Source organism: Panthera onca, chromosome D1 (assembly GCF_046562875.1).
Source record: "Panthera onca isolate mPanOnc1 chromosome D1, mPanOnc1 haplotype 2, whole genome shotgun sequence".
Classification (NCBI taxonomy): Eukaryota; Metazoa; Chordata; class Mammalia; order Carnivora; family Felidae; genus Panthera; species Panthera onca.
Window position 1 is genome coordinate 93,092,511 of NC_138348.1, and position 18,227 is coordinate 93,110,737.

General features: G+C 49.8%; 1 protein-coding gene across 9 annotated transcripts in view; it reads right to left on the reverse strand.

Moving 5' to 3' along the window:
- Window positions 1-18,227, reverse strand: part of PKNOX2 (PBX/knotted 1 homeobox 2) — a 315,397-nt gene that overhangs the window by 260,327 nt on the left and 36,843 nt on the right. For 4 of the 9 annotated variants that reach the window (XM_060605140.3, XM_060605141.3, XM_078432922.2 and 1 more), the window contains exon 1: window positions 4,966-5,071. The exons of 4 other annotated variants lie outside the window; for them this stretch is intronic. The gene's annotated coding sequence lies outside the window, so the exon portion shown is untranslated. Of the gene's footprint in view, window positions 1-4,965; window positions 5,072-8,340; window positions 8,499-18,227 lie in introns of those variants that run through there. One more of the 9 variants, XM_078432921.2, reaches the window with a different exon arrangement.

Below are 18,227 nucleotides of genomic sequence, written 5' to 3' on the forward strand. Positions count from 1 at the left end.
CCCCTCGTAGCCTAATGAGGAATTCGTGCCACACATTCTGCTTTACAGGTGCGGAAACCGAGATCCAGAAGCTAGGGGACCCACTGGAGTCATGCAGCCAGACAGTAACAGGGCAGAAGACCACTAGGCCCCCAAATTCCAGCTTAAACACTAACTCAGCATGCTGACCTGCCAACCTTGATCATCTCCTTCCTCCCTTTCCCACCAGGTATTAGATTTAATTAAATTAGCAGATCCCCATCGCAACCAGCCTGGCCACGCAGCCTGGCCAGAACCCAGCCAGGGCAGCGACTCCCTCTAAATTCTCCTTCTCAATATAATTCTATCTTCAATAAGTCACAGATCGCATGTGAAGTGTTTTATACAAAGCATGGTGTGTTGGCCAGAACCGAGGCTAACGGTGGCTCGTGATGATTTCATTTTCCATACAACTTCCTCTGCTTTTCCTCTGTGGCATCACTTCGCCCTCTCCATACTCTCATCTGCATTTTGTTTGATCCAGACACTTGGCTTCACATGCCGTCACCCTCCAGCAATTGCATCGCACATTTATATATATCTTACAGCATCACAGTCCTTGTGCCACGCAGCGGAGGAAAAAGGAAAACTTATAACAGCATTTCTCACCTTCCTCGAACTAATTTAGAAAATGTGCTTTAAATTAAATAAATCAGGAACAAAAGTCTGAAATCGGAGGTAGAATTTCAGGGAGGGGGGGATGCTAAATAAAGAGCAAGGAAATCTTGCAACATGTTGGAAGCCTATAAATTTTATAGGTAGTTTCTTTAATAAAAACAAATTCGATTGCTAACAACACGGTATTATTAAGCCGCTAACATTTAAAAATCTAATTTGGCCTGCTCTGCTGCTGTTTATGTTGCATAGTGCGTTCACGCAGGGTAAGGAAGTCAGGTTGATGGGTTTGGTTTGCTTTCTAAACCAGGCTAATAGAGACCCCTTTAAAACCCAGCCTTTTTGCTTTCTAGGCATGCCTTGGTCCCTAATGAGTTACAGTCCCAGGTTGAAGATGGACATGGCAGAAAGAAATTTAACACACACTCCGGTGCACCCATAAACATCAAGGCCAAGGGAGAGGAGGTATGTTTCCAGTTAAGTTAAAACTCCATGAATTCAGGATTCTCCACTCACAAGACAGTAATTCTCCCTATTTCATCACTAACTTACTTCAAATGTGTTTATACAATTTATTGCTACTGAACTTCCAGGCAACTGGTGTAGAGTTAATGAAACCCAGCTTGGAGAAGCTTTGAGCTTTGAACAACTAACCACAGTTTAAATGGTTATGACATGCGGTCAAAGCCACAGCCCAGCCCCACTGCAGTTTCTGTGTTAGGACCTAGTCAAAAACCTTGTCATCTCACCTTTTGTGCCAAATAGATTGAAAAAGGAAAAAAGCGCTGAAAAATAGCCCTTCCGTGTTTCTCCTGAAGGTTCCCAGCCTCACTCCCTGACATTCTAACACATCTATCCTACTAAATGCAAGGCAAAGTCCCTCCCCCAGGGCCCAAGTAAATATTTTAGTTACCCTCTGAATTGGCAGCCAGTCGAAATCCTGAAATCCAGTTTGGGTTTAATTGAACAGGGTCGGGCCTACATAAAGCAGTGTGAGACAGGGTGTAAGGGGGAGGCACCAAAGCGGCATTTAAAGTCAGACTCCGTGAGAGTCCAAAAGGCAATATCAGGACGCACAGATGACACTGGCCTGGAAAAGAAGTAAACTCATCTTTCTGAATCACTTGGACATTGGTTTTTTATTAGTCCCCCTTGTTGCATGGCGTCGTCCCCCAAGCTCTGTCCATGTGGGAACTCCAGGAGGCTCTCTCGTTTTAAACAGGCCCATTTTGGAAGAGTAAAGGGGAGGGACTCGACTTGCCACTGCCGCACAATAAAAGCCCCTTTTGAAAGCAGCACTTTCATTAACTTAAAGCAATCTATAGACTTAAAAGCATGGAGCAGTAAACTCCCAGAAAGGATCATAAAACAGCCAGTCTCAAGTTGGGTACACTTCAGTGCAATTTGCACGAGGCATTTTACTGTGAGCGGTGGCCGGGCCCATCTCCCTCCAGTAACCCCCTGCCCCTTATTCTGAGCAGCTTCTCTTTCTCTGGGCTTTCATGCCTTTTGCGCTCACAAAGGGGAGGCGGTGACTGGGGAGTCTCCGTGGGGTCACGGCTCCCTCCCGCCCTCCGGCTCTCGGCGGGAGAGCTCACGAATTCCAAGCCTGCAAGAAAACAGCCTTGGAGCTTTGCCCCCCGGGGCAGTCGTGAGGCCCTAAGCCGCCGCAGCCACTCGTGGGTCCCGCGTCTTCCACGTCCCAGAAGCGCCGTGTGGCTACCGGAGCCAGGGGTGCGGAAAGTGGGACCATGGGCTCAAGATTACAAAAAGGAAATTTCAAATATTCCTCTCTGACAACCCCTTTACACACTTTTCTACCCTAGTTGGCCAAAGGGATAACCTCCCTCCCTGGGCAGGACTTCTCTCCCACAGCTCAAGCTAGGCTTGAGCCATAGGGGTGAGGGTGGGGTTGGGGGGTGCCTCTCGAGTGGGAGATCAGGAGTCCAGACAGGAGACCCCCCCCCCTTCTCTTTCCCTAAGGCCCTGAGGCCTCTGGAAGGCCGGAATGGCTGCGTAAGCGAGAGGGCTAGGGACTAGGGCTTTGCGTTATATCTTGTGTGTGAACACCATCATTTTCTCATCTTTGGGGACAGGAGGGTCGCCTAAATCTGCCTAAAATGTGAAGCCTTTGGCTTCCACCAGTTGAAGAGCTTTGAAATCCTAAAAGTCAACACGCTGGAGAAGTCCTGGGACAAGTGGGGTGAGGGTAGAAGACCCAGAGCGCCCCCGTTTCCCAGGCTGAACATCACACTGGCGGCCCGGCTTGTCGGCTTTCCGGCCGGGCCTGGGGGAAGAGCACACTGAGCCTGCCGCGCTCCGGCGAGGACGCCAGACTTCGAGCCCGCCCTGCACTCGGCCGCAGCCGGGACTCCCCCGGCGCGATGCGGCACCTCGCAGCTAGCGCCCCCGGCGCAGGCCGCGGTCCCTCGGGGCCACCCGCACCCGCCCGCCGCGCTGCGCCCGCGGCCCGCAAGTGGCTTCGAGAGCCTGCGGAGCCGCCAGGGTCAGTCCTCGGATCCGCTCCGAGCCCTGCGAGGCTGCCCTATCGCTTCACCCAGAACGTCCCTTCGATCTGTACGCTTCCCGGAATCTTTCTCCTAGGACCGGGGTCTGCGCGCCTCAAGTCCTCTGCTCCAGATCCGCTTTTGGGGAGAAGCAGCAGAAATTCGGGTCTCGCCTGCCCGTGGCTCGGATCAACTACTTTCATCGCCTGCCTAAACGTTTTTCCACCCACGGAGCGTGGGGACCCTCTGGCACGACCCTCCCCAAATTCCAATAGCTTCAATCCCAGTAAAAAGCCGCGATCCCATGGCAAAATACTAAAAACGCCACCCGTTCCGCCGAGTCCAGCCTCAGATGTAACCCCAGGCCCCCAATTCCTACCTCCAGCCCCCTGCTTTGACCGAGGTGAAGATTCGATCCCTAAGCTACTCAGCAGCCCTTCAGTCACGCTTCTGAAAACAGCCTGAATCCTACAACCCAAACTCTAGCGTGGCCCTGAAGCCCAGCCTTAATTCAGGGCTGCTGCACCACCACCAGCCACCCCCCGCCCCTCTGCCATTCCTAGCCCGTGTCCCCACCGCGCGGGAACCTCGGACTCTCGCCCAGAGCCCCGGGGAAAGGACCGCCCGCTTCGCTCGTTTCTTCCTCGGGTTCGTGAGTCAGGAGAGCCCCGCTCACCCAACCCGAAGGAAACGCAAAGTTTGCGCGGCAGACACGGGACCCTGCCCCATCCCCCTCAGCTCTCTGCTCTGGGGCGCTTTCCGTCCCCCCTTTTACGAACTCGTGTCCTAGTTCTCAGGCTAGGAGGGCTCCCTATTCCCAAACCTCGCCATGGGCCCCTACGCCTCCCCGACCTCGCCAAAGACTTCCAACAATCCGCCGAAAGCCAGTTACCCTACAAATCGCCCCTCCCAGGGCGAGTGTCCCCGAGCGCGGACCCTGGGAGACCGGCTGCCCTGACCCACAGCTCGCGTTCCGCTGTCCCCACTGATCCGCCTGCAAAACCCACTCGCCCTGGCTCCCCAGGCCGGCCGGGACGCGGCCGCGGCTCCTTGACTCCGGTCACCCGGCCCGAGACTGGGGCTGCTCCCGCTCGTAGCCGCCCCGAGGCAGCTCCAGGCCGGTGGCGCCGAGCAAGCGCCGGCCCGAAGGGCGCCCGAAGCCGGGAGCAGACGAACGTGGAGCGGGCCCGCCGTCCCCAGCCTCGCCCGCTGAGCGCTCAGCCCCGAGCTGCCTGCACCGGGGCTCCGGCCCGCGCGCCGGTCCCTACTCTCGGGCCCCCAGGCTCTCCCGGCGCACGGCTCCCCTCCCGCCCGCTCCGGTGTCTCGGGCCCGCGGCCGTCCGGGTCCGCAGCCCCGCTCCTCGCACCCGCGGACAATGCGCGCCCGGCCATGGGCCCGAGCGGGGCGAGGCGGCGGCGCGGCGGCGACGGCGGCGGCGGCGGCGGCGGCGGGGCTGCGCGCGGGCCGGGCCGGGGCTCGGGCGGGCCGCGCGGCTCTGGCCGCCTCCTTCCCCGGCCTCGGCGCCACTCGCGCTGCTTCGCTCCGCGCTCTCCCGGCGCTTCCCCAGCTTCTCTCTGCACGCTCCCGCCGTCCCTCTCTGCTCCCTGCCTCCCTCCTCCCTGCTGCCTCCCTCTCTCTCCTCCCTGCTGCCTCCCTCTCTCCCTCTCTCCTCCTTGCCCTGTCGCAATGAATAATACTCTGGCTTGGGGACTGGAATAAAACACACGCGCTCTGAGGCAGCCGCCCGCAGCAGCAGCAGCCGCCGCCGCCGCGCCGCCGCCGCCTGCAAAAGCGTCTCTGACATGGAAATGAATGACAGCTTACCTGATGCCAATCTTCATCAGACTGACACCGGCGTGACAACACAGCCTATACTTCCCAGCACTGCTCGGGACGTCAGCGGCACAGGGACCCGCCCCCCGGAGCCCCCCCCCCCCCCCCCCCCCCGCTCCACACACCTCCCCTCGCCCCACTCCCCCTCTCTCCCCACCCCCCTCGCCCCCACCCACTCCCGGCCCGGCGCTTCCAAGTCCGAGCCGCAGCTGGAGTGTCTCCCTCTACTGGAGGCTTTTCTGAGACGTCGGCGCGGGCCCGCTCCTGCTGGCGGGAGGCAGAAAGGCGCCGGAGAGGAAGCCGAGGACGGCGAGCCCGCCGTTGAGCGAGGGACGCGGCGGACCCCCTCGCGACTGGCGACACCGCCCCCGCCCCCACAGAGGGGGGCCACAGAGGCCGCCTTGCACGGCTTCCTGGGCTCAAGGGATGGAGAGGAGGGGAAATTTTCCGTGCACCCCGAGAGAACTCCCCCGAAGTCTTGAAACTTAAAGCTGGCGAGGAATCCTTCCCTCCACCACCACTCCTCCCCTCCCCCCCACCACTCCCACCCCGTGCCTGCCTGATGGCCTCATTTTTATGATTGCATTTGAATAATTCTCATTACCCTGGCCCCAGAAAAGGTGCTCAGATGACACTCTGGTTAGTTATTCCTATTCTCAAGAGCTTTTTCTGCTGTGGGCTTCCCGGGGCGTTTGGCTCACCGAGGGGGAGACTGTAACGGGGTGGGGCAGAGGGAGAGATAAAAGGGTGTAGAGGCTTTGTCACTAAATCACCTCTTTGCAAATGCCAGGCAAGCCTATTCTAAGCCACTGCTATTTTCATTCTAAAAAGTCCCAGAGTTCTGGGGGTCGGGTGGTGTAATATAAAGGGAGAGACCAGCTGGGCTGTTTGAGTCTGGACCTGCTACGGTGGCTTCAGGGAGGAAATACACATTGGCGCCTTCTGAGAAGACCAGTGCGAGCACCCGGCCTCATACGTGTGCTTTTTTCATTCCACAAAGATTACCGGGCCACTAAGGGCCAGGGGTGGGCACCCAGCCACCTACAGATGCAGGCTCGCTTGCTTCTACAGTGCAACACATGGCCCTTTGCATAAAGGGAAAGGAGAACCCCTTCCCCCCTGAAATTTGCTCCTCCCTCCCCATAGAGGAGCCATTTCAGCCAGTCAGGCAGGGATTGATCCTCTGACCCCAGAGCAGGCAGGGGGCCTGGATAAAGCCTAGACAAAGACACTGATGGAAGCAAGGAAAGCAGAAAGTGAAACCCAAGCAGGCCAGGTTTGCAGTAAGGAATCTGACCCAAGAAGTTGAAGGCTGCCCCTTCGCTCTTTCCAGGCCTCTGGGCCACTCCTCATCTGCCTCCATCAGGGGCAAGGATGAGAGCTATTAGCATTCCATGGCTCCGAAGGGGCAGTTGAGACCTTTTCTGCGCCACATCCCCGATACACTAAATACTGTTTGTCCAGATCGTCCCGGTACCCCTCAAATTCAACCTCCAAAGTTGCTTGTGGAAGACAGTCTTCACTGAGAGCCCCCTTTATAGATGGAGTTGAATCCTCTCACCTTCACGTAGAACCTCCAAAGACTTCACTAGGTGGATTTATGTCACCCCAGCCTCTGATCTGTGGTCAGAGACTCTGGCTGCTGACAGCATAATCGCTATTATATATTATACATTGTATAATAATATAATAATAATGAATGCACTTGCCCTTTTTATGTAGTACAGAAGCGGCCAGATTCTCCAACCCAGAGGCTGGAGGTCAGGCTGCCATAAACTCTCAGAGGGAAGCCCTCTTCAGACACAGGAGGGGGAGGGGAGATCCATTTGCCCCTGCCCGGGACCCCTGGAGGGAGGGTTTTCTCTCTTTCTCAGGGCTCACAGTGAGTTGCCAAAGCTTGCCGAGTCAGAGGGGAGAATCAGGCTGAATGTAAATACTTAACCCCATCAGAGAGGTGTCAGTGAGCCATAAATAGTACTTCAGGCAACAGCCATGCATCACTGATTCACACTTGTCACACCCCTCATTTTCTGAAATCTAGTTCTGCACCCAACTCTTTCTGGAAACAGGAGATCCATTGCCATGAGCTGTTAATGTTTGGAGTCTTTTTAAAAATACCGTGATTTCTACTAATACCCTTTGGATGCTTTAAACTGAACGTTGTAATTTAAAATAAATGTATCTCGCTTTAACTACATTTGTAATTTGCAAAAGCTTAAAAAATGATTACCTAAATGTAACCATCCTTCCCACAATCATTCAAAGCAAATATTTGTCCTTCGCCCACCGGAAGCTCGGCTGTGTGCCAGGGCTAAGGATAAAGAGCAGAAGCAAAGAAGTTCCAGTCACAGCCCCTGTCCTCGAGGAGCGTTCATTCCAGTTGAAGCAGGCAAAGCACCAGTACATAAAACAGGAAACAATAATCATACAAGAATTCAACAGATGACACAAGCCAGTAAATACTTAAAGAACAAATAAATCAACAGTATGTCAAATTCCAGGCGTTCCACATCTAAATGTTGGCTCTGTCAGTGAGTAGAGATGGGACAGAGTGAAAACTAAGTCTGTAGAACTCATTTCACATACTGTGCAGTCTCTCCCCCATAATCCTCCTGAGGATGAAAAGGAGGATGGAGAGAGGCACACACGTCATGTAAGTCACCAACACAGCAGCATTAGGACCAAACAGGAGTTCCTACCAATCCTAGTCATCACTCTTAAATATTGGCAGTTCCTACAGCTTGGTTCTGGGCCCTTTGCTCACTCTGTGTGCACGTGATTTGTCTTTAGGATAAGCAGTTCATACTGGCCCGCGTTGTCTCCTCTGAGCTGTAGACATGTATCGTCAATGGCCTAACTGAGTCCTGTCAATATCAGCCCATGAATAAAACTTAAACTTGTCTGTGTTAGTCTGCTCAGGCTGCCATAACAAAGTGCTACAGAGCAGGTGGCCCAAACAACAGATAGCTACTTTCTCGCACTTCTGGAGACTGGAAGTCCAAGATCAAGATGCCAGCGGGATTGGTTCCTGGTGAGATCTCTCTTCCTGGCTTGCAGATGGCACCTTCTTGCTTTGTCCCTAGGTGGCCTTTCCTCTGTGTGCACCAGAGAGATAGCAATGTCTGGTGTCTTTCTCTTCTAAGTGCACCATTTGTATTGGATTAGAGACCCACCCTTATGACTTCCTTTAACTTTCATTACCTCCTTAAAGCCCCTATCTCCAATTATAGTCACATTGGGAGTTAGAGCATCAACATGTGAATTTAGGGGGAGACACAATTCAGTCCACAACACTGTCCATACACCAGTTCCCTCTATTCTCAACTTAATTCTTTTCTTTGAGTTCTTTGACATTGGGGACAATACCTATTTCATCTTAGAATCCTTAGAACCTTAGTACGGTGCTTAGTCCACAAAACATATTAAAGAACTACTTGCTGAGTTGACTTGAATGGAACTTCTTTCTCCATCGTTTCCCCATCCCACTTGAGGGCCTTATCACCCGGAATGCGAATTCCAGTCACCTGGAATACAAATATTTTGATGATTTCCTAATTGGCCTAATGTCACCAACATCCCTAACACTTCCTATATACTATCACCAGGGTGTTCTTCCTAAAACAAAGGTTGGATCATACCCTGGTTTCCCCTCAAGAAACCACTGCCTCTAATATTTAGCCTAAAATGTTTATTGGACCTTATAATTAAAAGTAGAGACTTGAATGCCACATTCCTTAGCATGGCACTCAAGTTCCACCTCCTCATCTGGCTGTGATCTACTTTTCAGGCTAATCTCCTGTATTCCTGCCTACATCTCCCCATCACCACCTTCAATGGTTCTCAGTGCTGGCCCGTGGACTTCCTGCATAAGAATCTTTGTGGAACTTCTCTATAGTTCTGGGTTCCTGGTTTCCAATCCTGGAACCAGTTGATCTGGATAAGGGCCTAGGAATCTATATTTTAAAAGCTGCTGCATGAAGAGAATGAAAAGACAAGCCACAGAATGGGAGAAAATATTTGGAAGAGACACATCTGATAAAGGCCTGTTACCCCCAAAATATAAAGAACTCTTAAAATTCAACATTAAGTGAACAAACAACCCAGATGAAAAACGGGCAAAAGATCTGAACAGACAACAGATGCACAGATATACAGATGGCAAGTAAGCATATGAAAAGAGGCTCAACATCATTTGTCATTAGGGAATCGTAAATTAAAACAATAAGGTATCATTAACACCTATTAGAATGGCCAAAATCCAAAACGCTGACAACACCAAATGTTGGCAAGGATGTAGAGCAGCAGGAACTCTCCTTCACTGCTGGTGGGAATACAGGACAATATAGCTACTTTGGAACATGCTGTAAGTTTCTTACCAAACTTAACGTACTCTTATCATATGATCCAGCAATGACACTTAGTATTTACTCAAATGAATTTAAAACTTACGTCCACACAAAAACCTGCACACAGATGTTTACAGCATCTTCATTCATAATTACCAAATCTTGGAAACAACCAAGATGTCCTTCAGTAGGTGAATGGATAAATAAACTGTGGTACGTCCAGACAATAGAATATTATTCAGCACTATAAAGGAAATAAGCTATCAAGCCGTGAGAAGACATGGTGGAACTTTAAATGCGTATCACTCAGTGAAAGAAGCCAATCTGAAAAGGCCACATAATATAGGATTCCAGCTATGTGGCATTCCATAAAAGGCAAAACTATGGGGATCGTAAAGGATCAGTGGTTGCCAGGGTTGGTTGGGGGTGGAGGTGGGGATAAACAGGCAGAGCAAAGAGGATTTTTAGCTCAGTCAAGTACTCTATATGATACTATATTGGTGGATACATGTCATAGATTTGTCCAAATCCACAGGATGTAGTGCTCCAAGAGTGAACCCACATGAACTATGGGTAGTGATGTGTCAATACAGGTTCATCAATTATAACAAATATTCCATACAGGTGGGGGATGTTGCTAATGGGGGAGGCTGTACATGGTGGGTGGGGTTGGGGGGGGGGACAGGGAGTATGTGAGAAATCCTGTACTCTGCTCAATTTTGCTGTGAACCAAAAACTGCTCTAAAGCTTATTAATTAAAAAGAAAAAACCCACTGCAATTGAGAGGTTTGGGCACTTCCATTTTGGCCAGCCCTGGGGCTCATGGATGGCGAGACAGCCAGTGCCCTCTTGGCCCTCCCTGCACCTGCTCACACTCTCCCCTCAGCCTTGAATTTTACTTCCCCCTTTCCCTACCCACCAAAATCCCACCTGATGTTGAGAGTTAGCTGAAATACCACCTCTTTTCAAAACTTCCTTGGCTCCCCCAGGAAAGAACAGCAGCTTTGGAGTCAACATGGCCCTGGCTTGAATCTTCACCCTATCACGAAAAAGCCACGTATCTGGGAAGTCACGGACATTGTCCGAGTCTCAGCTTCTGCCTTTGTGAAATGAGGATGATAACAGTATCCAGCTCATGAGCCCGTGGAGATTAGATAAAATAATGAAGGCAGAGCTCAGCACAGTCCCCGGCACATGGGAGGCTCTCTAACAAATGGAGCCATTAGATTTAATAGCCCTTACCCAGGGCCTCCACTGCACTTGCCTGTGCCTTTATTATAGTGCTTATTTAATTGGCCTGAGGAAGGCAGATATTGTTTACTGAGAATACTGTGACAGGCTCTGAGGGCTGTAAACACAGATAATGGGAGCAAAGAAAGGGAGGAAGGGGTGCTTACTCTTCTCGTAAGGCCTCCTTCCTGACCCTGGAACCAGGTGGGACTGGGGTACTGGGGGCGGGGGGGCTAGGGCCAAGCCAAGAAGATTCTGCTCCTGATTAAATGCATGTGGGCACACCCCTTAGAGATGGGCTGGGGGACCTGTACAATGTGCAAATGCAGACACTATATGTCTCCCAAAAGGTGGGGCTCCTGCATTCTGCTGTGAGGTGGAAGTTGGGATGTCTAGGCTCCTTGCCCATATCTGATTCACTTTTCTGACCCTGGAAAAGCCTCTCCACTCCCCCATTTCACTCCCACCCTCTGGAGCATGAGGGATGCAACCTGTCCTCTGGGCACACAATAGGCAATTAATTGGGTCATGTCTCTAACTGGCTTCTCTAATATAGGAGCAATATAGTCCCTAAAGCCATTCCAAAAACCCCACCTTTCTTATGGTAGTGATGTACATATGGGAAGTTTCTTCAGGCACTGCCCCCCCCCCCAAACTCTTTCTCCCTGTGTGTCTGTCTGTCTCTGTCTCTGTCCCTCTGTCTCAAGCTACCCAGCCCTAACTCCAGATGAGAGGCTCCATGGGAAGCAGGAAAGGAAAGAGAAGAGTTGTAAGTGATTCTGCAGCTCTTTCCAGTTTCTAGCAAGGGATGGGCAGTATCACAGCCAGTCTGACAGAACTGAGAAAGAGAATATTTAGATTGTAAAATGCTACGAGTTCCAAAAAGAGCCACTTGTGGGAAATGGCATCCCAAGAGTTTGGCCACAAAACTTTGAGAAAGGAAGGTATAAACCTTTGCTGTCCCCCCCACAGTGGCCACTAGCCACAAGTAGCTTCTGAGTACTTGGAATGTTCCAATGGTCCAAATGGTCCAAATTGAGATGTGCCACAAGTATAATCATGGATTTAGAAGACTTCATATGAAAAATGTAAAATATTTCATTAATAATCATTTTATATGTATTGAATCGATATTAGTTTGGATTTATCGAATTAAATTAAAATAGGCTATTAAAGATATTTTCACCTGTTTCTTTTACCATTTTAATGGGACTGCCAAAAATTTTTAAATTACTCTGTGACTTGTATTCTATTGTTATTGAAGTCTCTCCTCTGGGCTTCGTTTTTGTCTTGGTATAAACTATGTTTGGATGCTGAAACCTTTACCATTTATCATGTATCATCTGGCTCACCGGCTCTCCAATCTACTCTGCTTCCCACCAGCACCACACAGGACCAGCTGAGGGGGGCTGGAGTGGGGGAAGGCCAACAGGACATTCAGCGGCTCCTCCCTCAGACCCTTGAAGTTGCTAGGACCACCCCTCCTCCACCCACAGAGTTACATGGAGTCTTGAAATGTCTACTCTCTCCAAAACAAAGACTGCCCCTTGAAGACCTGTACTGACCCCTCATCCCCATCTCCTTCAGCTACCTCATCACCTTCATACCTGTTGCCCCTGCTATGACGATGGCTCTCCCTTGGCTCTATTTGCATTCTTACCACTTCACCATCACCTCCTCTCGTGGAACTGCCCTGTGTCCTTCTGCTTATACACTGGACCATCTCCTCCCTGTCTCCAGGGATGAACCCAACCAGCATTTGTTGCCTCTGATGCTGCGTCCAATCTCTAAGCTTCCCTGAGCTGAGGATTTTGCATGGCCAAGTTCCCAACTCTATTCTGGCAGCTGGACCTACAGCAGCCAGACTGCAGGGCTCAGAGAACCAAGTAACAGCACTGGAAAGGGGTGAGGCCACATCGCCTGCAGAAGCCAGTCCTGTCTTACCATGATGCGGGGGGGGGGGGGGGGGGGGGGGGGGGGCGGAGGGCAGTGAGAAAGAGTGATCAAATGAAGGAACAAGATACCCAACTTACCCAGCACGGGAAGCATGGTTCGCTTAGCAAGGAAGGATAAAACAAAGCACCAACAATAATAATAGCTAATATATATTGATGATTTGCTCAGTGCCACACTCTAAGCTAAGTGCTCAACATGCACTGCCTAATCACATTCCCATGGCATCCCCATGGGGCTTAGATAAAGGGAGTAACTTGTCACCAAGTGACAAGTGTGTAGACTCAGGCAGGCTGCCTCCACAACCCATACCTGGAACCACTATGCTGCACTGCTTCCTCATAAGCATCACCGTTCAGGCTCTCATTCACTCATTCATTCACGGGTTCACTCATTCACTGTGCATACACTGACAGCCTTTAAGAAATGTACCAGGAGGTGGACTCCCATCCAGCATCTAGGCTGGCCAGGCCCATGCTAGGTCCTCGGGCTATAAAGAGGAGTAAAGCACAATCCCTGAACTCAGAGATCTCAGGTTTTCAGCAACCAAGGGAGATGTAGGAAAGCCTAACTCTGTCTTCAGATCACACTGTTCTATAGGCAGAGAAACTGAGACCGGGCAGGAGGGGAAGGATAGGTCAACCTCAAATCTTTCCTGACTTAATGGGGCAAGTGAAGAGTCCGCTTGCATTGTCTAACCAAACCAGGGTTTGTCATCCAGCCCCACCCTTCCCTGGAGACTTTGCAAACATGCTGTGTCACTTCTTGGCCACAGGTGCTCTTGACAGACTCAGCATGTCTTCTGCCTGGATCCCCATTGGCTGCTCTCGTAATGCACAGTGGGAATGTCAACACTCAAGTCAAAACTCAACCATTCCAGAAACTCTACTTAATTTAGACACTCATGTCCTACATCCTTCTGGATTTGTGGGCTCACATTTCCACTATTGTAGCATACACCTGAATGCTGCTTTGTACATGTTCTTAAATTTCAAATATGTATACATTAGCTCCCCAACACGATTCTGAACTTCTCAAAGGCAAGGATTAAATGATTTTCTTATATCTCCAAGCATTCGGTAGGAACCTCAGCCTGTGTGAATGCTGATGGCTTGATCCACTGCACACAGACATAATGGTGTGTGTGTGTGAGTGTGTGTGTGTGTGTGTGTGTGTGTGCCTGTCTGTCTGAACCAATATGTACAGCAGAAGTATTTATGAGTACAAGTATCAGTGTAAGTATGTGTGGATGAATTCTCCAGCTATTACAGTTATGGAAGCTTAGATACACATCAGCACAATCCGTCAATTTCCAGACGTTATCTCTCATGATAATTTCCTGCCAAATCTTTGAGTTGCAATTAAGAAAGTAGATAATTTGAAACATTTTCCTCTGCATGTTGAGATGGATTATAATCCTAATTTGATAAAGACTCTTAATGACTCATTAGCCACCCTTGGCTTCTCCTCAGGTCATCTAACTTCCCAGGCACTGGGAGGCAGCAATGCTCAGGCCATTACATGTTATTGCTTTAGTAGCACTAAAATCAAAAGACACTACAAAGCCACAATGGCGACACTACAAAGCCACAACGGCGTGCCACAGTGCCACAGCACCATAGCCCTTGAATTCTCTTTTCATCAGCTCCTAGATTTAGTCGTCGGATTTTCTTTTCCTGGCTCTGAACAAAGCCTCTAATTTGCTGATAACCAAAATGCTCTCCCTAGGATCTTTGCACACTGCCCTAAGTGGCACATACAATGCTTTGTAGCCTTCCCTCTGCATAGATAGCGGCAGAGGGAGTCACCATCCTCAAACCTCTGGCTCCTAGCCCCATCACAATTTGTTTCCTAGGAAGTGATCCCCAAGTCCAAAGGGTAGGGTTCCTGGGAGCAAGAACTATTTCAAGTTGTTTACGGATGATAACTATGTAATAGCTCCCTTTCTTCTTTGGCTGACCAGGGATCAGAAAGCCCAGAAAGCCTTTAGGGAGGTTACCCAACCCATTCATTCCCTTCCTTCCTGACAGAGTGGCACCTCTTCCAGTCCCAGGCGTAAGAGCACTTATTGGGATGAGCACCGGGTGTTGTATGGAAACCAATTTGACAATAAATTATATCAAAAAAAATAATAATAATAATAATAATTAAATGTTTCACAGAAGCCAAAGCCACAGTTTCCTTTGGGTCACCCACTCTAGAATTTCAGAACCCTGACTCTCAGAAAGTTCTTACTCATACACGGACTCATGTGAACATGTGTGCAGCATACACATACAGATGTTCATGCAGCATGCACATCCACACATCACAGAACCACAGAGACAGCATGCATACGTGTGTAAAGATTTCTTTGAATAGCCCTTGACCCTGAGATCTGGTAAGTGAGTAAGGAGGAGAGGAAAGCTTAGTCGGTCAGCAAACATATCTTTTCTGCATGCCTACTACACGCTAGGCACTGTGCCAGGTGCTGGGGCACAACGTGGCACAGAGAGGAGAACCTGGTGGTGACCAAACATAGCTGGACCAGTGGTTACTGCGCTCAGGAGTTGGAGCAGGTGGGGGTGGCATCCGTGGTCCCCATCAGACTTCTGAGCCAAATTCCATTACATTCCTCCCCCATGTGTGTTCTCACCCCTGTCCCTGCTCTACTTTATCCCTGTTGTCTACAGTGTAGGCTTGGGCGAGATAAAAAGCCTCCACTCCCCCGCCCCACTCCCGCCCTGCACTTTCGATCAACGTGACAAATGCTCTCTGGGCAGGACCCCTGAGGCTGTCTTCACTGCCACCCACCCCTCCTTCCTTCCCAATGAGTCCAGGGAGATCTGAGCAGAGGGGTGATGGATAGCCTTGTCTTATTGTTCCAGACTCCGAATCCAACAGGGGCCTGGGAGAGCTGTATAAATCAGAGCCTGGGCTGGGCTCTAACCAGCGTGAGGGCTCAGCAAGAGGAATGGAAAGCGAGGGACCATAAAACTGTCTGTGGGCTAAGTCGTTTCATTTCAAGTCAGGGCCAGGGAGAGAAAATGTTTGGTTCTTGGGAGACAGACTCATTTGAAGAGGATGGATAAGCTGGTGGAGGTCTGCCTGTCTGCATGCTCAGAGAGAAGGGGCCTGAGAGAGGCTGGTCCCACAGGAGGGCACTGGATGAGTCCTCGTTTCAGTGTTCACTCATTCCACTACCCAAGAGGGGTGGGGTATGCTCATGTCCCACACTCTGATGACGTTTGGAAAAATTAGTCTCTAGTGAAGATAGATTTTTCACCCCAGATGGCTGAGAAACTATAATTTTCCCTTCTTTGAGCTAGGAACAGCAGCGTGGGGGGTGAAGGGGGGGGTTAAAAAAAAAAGGCAATGCTGGGCATTGCTCTAACCAGCATCAAACCAGGATCAGATAGAGGGAGGAGTCATTCCCATTTCATTTACCGAAACTTGAATGGAGCAGCTACTGTGTATCAGACACCGAGCTGGGTAGCAGGGGGCACAGAATCACGTGGCCCTGCTCTCAAGGAGCTCCTAGTCTAGTGGGAGAGACAGAGAGGCAGTCTCATAAATCAGTGGCATGTAATTCAGTGTCCATTATCACAGCACCTATGACAAATCGCTGCACTTACTGATTTGCCTGTCATTCTCTCATTAGACTGGAAGCTCCTTGAAAGGAGAAAGGGAAGGAACCAATATTTGAGTGCTAATTATAGGCTCCCAATAGGCACTTTATAGTCATTTTATATCCACCATAACACTTCATGGCATATCTTATTATCCTCATTTTACAGATAGGAAGATTGAGGCTTAGAAAGGTTAATTCACTTGCTCAAGGCCAAAGATAGTATGTGGGAAAGCCAGCATTCAACCCAAGTTGGCATGTTCCCACACACTGCCCAGAGTTTCACTCATCTTGTGCCTTTAGCTCCGGAAGCAGTATCCAACTCAGGAAGCTGTTGATTATACAAGGGAGGGAGGGGTAGAGAGGAGTGTGTAGCTAATGTGGGGTGGGTGGGTCAGGAAGACTTTGCAGAGGAAGGGATTACTGAACAAATAGAATAACAAGTAGAACAAGTAGAATTGACCAAAATGACAAGAGATGAAAGTCAATGTAGGTGTAAAACACATGTGTAAAATGACATGGAGGCACGAAATAGCATCATGTGTATTAGCCATCTATTCAAAAGTTCCCTGCTGCATCCATGACCTCCTCTACCCCTCCAGTTCTAGGCCTAAGGAACAAGAGCTCAGCAAGTGACCCAACAGGACATCTGTACTATGCAGTGCGGTATGTTTCTTTTGCCGTTATTGTTGTTATCTTTCCTGGGACTAGATTATAAGATCCAGGTAGGATCCAGTCTGCTTTACTCATAAGTATAATTCCAACTTCTAGAATGGTGCCTGATTCATTTTGGAATGAGTGACAGAAGTGGACCAGGAAAAGGGGGTGTTCTCTACATCTCTGCCTTCCCACGAGGCTGGTATAATTGGGCCAGACTAGGAGTCTGTTTGGGGTCAGGGAAACCATCTGAAGGCCAGACAGGCATTGAGATGAGGTGAGGCCCAGGGTTCTCGAGCAGTTGGCAGAGGCTGGCCCTGCCTTCTCTGTCTTCCCTGCTTCCTCCTCTCTAGTTCAGGAGCCAAAACTAGGATGTGGGCTCAGAGAAAGGGGGCCACAGAACTGACCTTGGACCTGCCCCTAATCTTCAGCTTATGCTAACAGAATGGGTTTTTGTGGGGCAGAAGCCTGAGGAACACCAATATTTAAGGGACAACACAAAGCTGAGGAGCCTACAAGGGAAACTGAGGAGAGCCCAGGGAGCTGTGAGACCCAAAATGACACCCAGTCACCCACCCATATTATTCTATAGCTTAGTGGCTATCACCCCACAGAAGTCACCATTCAACTTCTAGAAATGACAAAGGCATCAACCAAGGACAAGAATGACAGAGAAAAAAAACAGTGGGCTAAAGAGTTTCACAATTAGTTTTAGTTTTAGTTTTAGCTTTTGTTTTATTTTTTTAAAGTTTATTTATTTATTTTGAGATGGTGGAGGGGCAGAGAGAATCCCGAGCAGGCTCTGCACTGTCAGCATAGAGCCTTATATGGGACTCAAATTCAGGACCTGTGAGATCATGACCTGGGCCGAGATCAAGAGAAGGTTACTTAATGACTGAGCCACCCAGGAGCCCCCACAATTAGTTTTTTAAACAAAACAAAGAGGGAAGATTGGTATTGGATCCACAGAAAGAGTAAAGTCACAAGCCAAGGGCCTACAGTGGGGACTGATTCACTCTGCAGAGCCCTGAAAGGTTCAGCCCTCAGAGGCTCTAAGCACCATGGTCCTGGGGCCAGACACCCAGATGGACAGGGGGCATTGGTAGGAGCTCTGTTTATAAAAGGGGTTTCCACTCTCCCCACACAGCCAGTAAGCTATATTTCTTTACCCTCCAGCAAATGAGACTTTTCTTTGGAGGAACTGAGTAAGAACAATATTGGAGTTGGGAACACCAAGTATGGTGGAGGGTGAATGAATTAAGGGAGGTCTGCATGCTAAACTGTGTGACCTTTAGCCCTTTCTCTGGCCTTGCTAGCAACTCCACCACACCACTAACCAATAGATTGGAAGATTCTTTGAACAACTGAAAAGCTACAGAGAGAACTCCAGTTACTGATATTTGAAGTTCCCTCAATAAAAAGACTTACTTACTTTTTTTTTCTTAATGCTTATTTATTTT